Source organism: Oncorhynchus gorbuscha, unplaced genomic scaffold (genome assembly GCF_021184085.1).
Source record: "Oncorhynchus gorbuscha isolate QuinsamMale2020 ecotype Even-year unplaced genomic scaffold, OgorEven_v1.0 Un_scaffold_12315, whole genome shotgun sequence".
Taxonomy (NCBI): Eukaryota; Metazoa; Chordata; class Actinopteri; order Salmoniformes; family Salmonidae; genus Oncorhynchus; species Oncorhynchus gorbuscha.
The window spans coordinates 581-5,505 of record NW_025754694.1 but is presented as its reverse complement, the minus strand read 5'-3'; the positions used below and the strand labels follow the sequence as shown (position 1 = coordinate 5,505).

The following is a 4,925-nucleotide window of genomic DNA, read 5'->3' as shown; positions in this document are numbered from 1 at the left end:
ACCTTGGCGTGATCCTGGACAACACCCTGTCGTTCTCAACTAACATCAAGGCGGTGGCCCGTTCCTGTAGGTTCATGCTCTACAACATCCGCAGAGTACGACCCTGCCTCACACAGGAAGCGGCGCAGGTCCTAATCCAGGCACTTGTCATCTCCCGTCTGGATTACTGCAACTCGCTGTTGGCTGGGCTCCCTGCCTGTGCCATTAAACCCCTTCAACTCATCCAGAACGCCGCAGCCCGTCTGGTGTTCAACCTTCCCAAGTTCTCTCACGTCACCCCGCTCCTCCGTTCTCTCCACTGGCTTCCAGTTGAAGCTCGCATCCGCTACAAGACCATGGTGCTTGCCTACGGAGCTGTGAGGGGAACGGCACCTCAGTACCTCCAGGCTCTGATCAGGCCCTACACCCAAACAAGGGCACTGCGTTCATCCACCTCTGGCCTGCTCGCCTCCCTACCACTGAGGAAGTACAGCTCCCGCTCAGCCCAGTCAAAACTGTTCGCTGCCCTGGCCCCCAATGGTGGAACAAACTCCCTCACGACGCCAGGACAGCGGAGTCAATCACCCACCTTCCGGAGACACCTGAAACCCCACCTCTTTAAGGAATACCTAGGATAGGTTAAGTAATCCCTCTCACCCCACCCCCCTAAGTTTTAGATGCACTATTGTTAAGTGACTGTCCCACTGGATGTCATAAGGTGAATGCACCAATTTGTAAGTCGCTCTGGATAAGAGCGTCTGCTAAATGACTTAAATGTAAATGTAAATGAGAACTCAATACTCTGTGGCCCGGGTTCAGATTTCACTGTCCTTGGTTCACCAGGAAGAAACAGATCAAATATTTTCTGGCCAGAAACGGTATCAGCACTGGGCTACCCTACCATGCATCCACTTGGAAATCCACATATTTCCAACACGAATGAAGTGACGAGTGCCGAACAAAATATGAAACATTGTCAGTTCTTTGTGGGGCAGCAAGTTTTCAGTTAAAAAAACGTACCAGGGACTCATAGTATGCATTTCACCGTAGGCTAACCATTTGTGCGTAACAAGAGTGCTTAACGACTCCCACCCACTTGTTTCTTTCACGCACAACTATTTTAAAGTTGACAGGGGAGGAGTGTGTCACTGCATAAACAAGGTAGGTCCTACCGGGATTTGAACTCGGATCGCAGGATTCAGAGTCCTGAGTGCTAACCATTACACCATAGAACCCCTTACAGAGTAATAATTGTAGAGTTCCAATTTTCCTGTCCTTAGTACACCGGATAGACAGATTATGAGATTATTGTCAGCCATGTGAATAAATTCCACAAAAAACAGGAAGGTTCTACGAGATTTGAACCTTCGGATCACTGGATTCCAAAGTCCAGAGTGCTAAACATTACACCATAGAAATCCACATTCTAAATCAAATGGAAATTGAAAAAAATCTCGTTTGACTTTAGCAACAGACGGACTGTCGTTCCTTCACGATATTTTACCCAATACTTTCAACTGACAACAATATTTGACAGCTATATTCTTCCCACGAGGCAAATTAATTGACATGGTAGGATCGCCCCAAGATTTAAACTCGGATTGTAGGATTCAGAGTCCTGAGTGATAACCTTTACAGCATAGAACTCAATACTCTGTGACGGGTTCAGATTTTACTGTCCTTGGTTCACGGAAAAACAGATCAAATATTTTCTGGCCAGAAACGGTATCAACTGGGCTACCCTACCATGCATCCACTTGGAAATCCACATATTTCCAACACGAATGAAGTGACGAGTGTGAACAAAATATGAAACATTGTCAGTTCTTTTGTGGGGCAGCAAGTTTTCAATTAAAAACATACCAGGGACTCATAGTATGCATTTACCGTAGGCTAACCATTTGTGCGTAACAAGAGTGCTTATCGACTCCCACCTACTTGTTTCTTTCCACGCACAATTTTTAAAGTTGACAGGGGAGGAGTGTGTCACTGCAAAACAAGGAAGGTCCTACCGAGATTTGAACTCGGATCGCAGGATTCAGAGTCCTGAGTGCTAACCATTACACCATAGAACCCATACAGGTAATTATTGTAGAGTTCAATTTTCCTGTCCTTAGTACAGCGGATAAACAGCAGATTATGAGATTATTGGTTGGCCATGTGAATAATTCAGCACAAAAAAGGAAGGTTCTACCGAGATTTGAACTCGGATCACTGGATTCAAAGTCCAGAGTGCTAACCATTACACCATAGAACCATATTCTAAAGTCCAAATGGAAATTGAAAAAAAAAATCTGCGTTTAATTTGCAACAGCGGACTGTCGTTCCTTCACGTGTTGCAAATACTTTCAACTGACAACAATATTTGGACAGCTATATTCTAGTTCCACGAGGCAAATTAATTGACATGGTAGGATCGTCCAAGATTTAAACTCGGATTGTAGGATTCAGAGTCCTGAGTGATAACCTTTACAGCATAGAACTCAATACTCTGTGACGGGTTCAGATTTTACTGTCCTTGGTTCACCGGAAAAACAGATCAAATATTTTCTGGCCAGAAACGGTATCAACTGGGCTACCCTACCATGCATCCACTTGGAAATCCACATATTTCCAACACGAATGAAGTGACGAGTGTGAACAAAATATGAAACATTGTCAGTTCTTTGTGGGGCAGCAAGTTTTCAATTAAAAACGTACCAGGGACTCATAGTATGCATTTACCGTAGGCTAACCATTTTGCGTAACAAGAGTGCTTATCGACTCCCACCTACTTGTTTCTTTCACGCACAATTTTTTAAAGTTGACAGGGAGGAGTGTGTCACTGCAAAACAAGGAAGGTCCTACCGAGATTTGAATTCGGATCGCAGGATTCAGAGTCCTGAGTGCTAACCATTACACCATAGAACCCCTTACAGAGTAATTATTGTAGAGTTCCAATTTTCCTGTCCTTAGTACAGCGGATAAACAGCAGATTATGAGATTATTGGTTGGCCATGTGAATAATTCAGCACAAAAAAACAGGAAGGTTCTACCGAGATTTGAACTCGGATCACTGGATTCAAAGTCCAGAGTGCTAACCATTACACCATAGAACAATATTCTAAATCCAACTGGAAATTGAAAAAAAAAAATCCTGCGTTTAATTTGCAACAGCGGACTGTCGTTCCTTCACGTGTTGCAAATACTTTCAACTGACAACAATATTTGGACAGCTATATTCTAGTTCCACGAGGCAAATTAATTGACATGGTAGGATCGTCCAAGATTTAAACTCGGATTGTAGGATTCAGAGTCCTGAGTGATAACCTTTACAGCATAGAACTCAATACTCTGTGACGGGTTCAGATTTTACTGTCCTTGGTTCACCGGAAAAAAAAATCAAATATTTTCTGGCCAGAAACGGTATCAACTGGGCTACCCTACCATGCATCCACTTGGAACTCAATACTCTGTGAGATTTTACTGTCCTTGGTTCACCGGAAAAACAGATCAAATATTTTCTGGCCAGAAACGGTATCAACTGGGCTACCCTACCATGCATCCACTTGGAAATCCACATATTTCCAACACGAATGAAGTGACGAGTGTGAACAAAATATGAAACATTGTCAGTTCTTTGTGGGGCAGCAAGTTTTCAATTAAAAAACGTACCAGGGACTAATAGTATGCATTTACCGTAGGCTAACCATTTGTGCGTAACAAGAGTGCTTATCGACTCCCACCCACTTGTTTCTTTCACGCACAACTATTTTAAAGTTGACAGGGGAGGAGTGTGTCACTGCAAAATCATGGAAGGTCCTACCGAGATTTGAACTCGGATCGCAGGATTCAGAGTCCTGAGTGCTAACCATTACACCATAGAACCTCATACAGAGTAATTATTGTAGAGTTCCGATTTTCCTGTCCTTAGTACAGCGGATAAACAGCAGATTATGAGATTATTGGTTGGCCATGTGAATAATTCAGCACAAAAAAACAGGAAGGTTCTACCGAGATTTGAACTCGGATCACTGGATTCAAAGTCCAGAGTGCTAACCATTACACCATAGAACCATATTATAAGTCCAAATGGAAATTGAAAAAAAAAAATCTGCGTTTAATTTGCAACAGCGGACTGTCGTTCCTTCACGTGTTGCAAATACTTTCAACTGACAACAATATTTGGACAGCTATATTCTAGTTCCACGAGGCAAATTAATTGACATGGTAGGATCGTCCAAGATTTAAACTCGGATTGTAGGATTCAGAGTCCTGAGTGATAACCTTTACAGCATAGAACTCAATACTCTGTGACGGGTTCAGATTTTACTGTCCTTGGTTCACCGGAAAAAAATATCAAATATTTTCTGGCCAGAAACGGTATCAACTGGGCTACCCTACCATGCATCCACTTGGAAATCCACATATTTCCAACACGAATGAAGTGACGAGTGTGAACAAAATATGAAACATTGTCAGTTCTTTGTGGGGCAGCAAGTTTTCAATTAAAAAAACGTACCAGGGACTCATAGTATGCATTTACCGTAGGCTAACCATTCGTGCGTAACAAGAGTGCTTATCGACTCCCACCCACTTGTTTCTTTCACGCACAAGTATTTTAAAGTTGACAGGTGAGGAGTGTGTCACTGCATAAACAAGGTAGGTCCTACCGAGATTTGAACTCAGATCGCAGGATTCAGAGTCCTGAGTGCTAACCATTACACCATAGAACCCCATACAGAGTAATAATTGTAGAGTTCCAATTTTCCTGTCCTTAGTACACCGGATAAACAGCAGATTATGAGATTATTGGTTGGCCATGTGAATAATTCAGCACAAAAAAACAGGAAGGTTCTACCGAGTTTTGAACTCGGATCACTGGATTCAAAGTACAGACTGCTAACCATTACACCATAGAACAATATTCTAAATCTGCAAGGAAATTGAAAAAAAAAATCCTGCGT

The 4,925-nt window shown here is 42.7% G+C and overlaps 8 non-coding genes across 8 annotated transcripts; all 8 read right to left on the bottom strand.

Moving 5' to 3' along the window:
* Positions 1–1,142: 1,142 nt before the first annotated feature.
* On the bottom strand, positions 1,143–1,214 carry trnaq-cug. Its single transcript has one exon. It is a non-coding gene; the product is annotated as a tRNA-Gln (tRNA).
* A 768-nt stretch (positions 1,215–1,982) lies between these two features.
* Positions 1,983–2,054, bottom strand: trnaq-cug. Its single transcript has one exon. It is a non-coding gene; the product is annotated as a tRNA-Gln (tRNA).
* Positions 2,055–2,164: 110 nt separating this feature from the next.
* trnaq-uug lies at positions 2,165–2,236 on the bottom strand. The gene has a single exon. It is a non-coding gene; the product is annotated as a tRNA-Gln (tRNA).
* A 581-nt stretch (positions 2,237–2,817) lies between these two features.
* On the bottom strand, positions 2,818–2,889 carry trnaq-cug. The gene has a single exon. It is a non-coding gene; the product is annotated as a tRNA-Gln (tRNA).
* A 116-nt stretch (positions 2,890–3,005) lies between these two features.
* On the bottom strand, positions 3,006–3,077 carry trnaq-uug. The gene has a single exon. It is a non-coding gene; the product is annotated as a tRNA-Gln (tRNA).
* A 698-nt stretch (positions 3,078–3,775) lies between these two features.
* On the bottom strand, positions 3,776–3,847 carry trnaq-cug. Its single transcript has one exon. It is a non-coding gene; the product is annotated as a tRNA-Gln (tRNA).
* A 116-nt stretch (positions 3,848–3,963) lies between these two features.
* On the bottom strand, positions 3,964–4,035 carry trnaq-uug. The gene has a single exon. It is a non-coding gene; the product is annotated as a tRNA-Gln (tRNA).
* Positions 4,036–4,622: 587 nt separating this feature from the next.
* On the bottom strand, positions 4,623–4,694 carry trnaq-cug. The gene has a single exon. It is a non-coding gene; the product is annotated as a tRNA-Gln (tRNA).
* Positions 4,695–4,925: the final 231 nt, after the last annotated feature.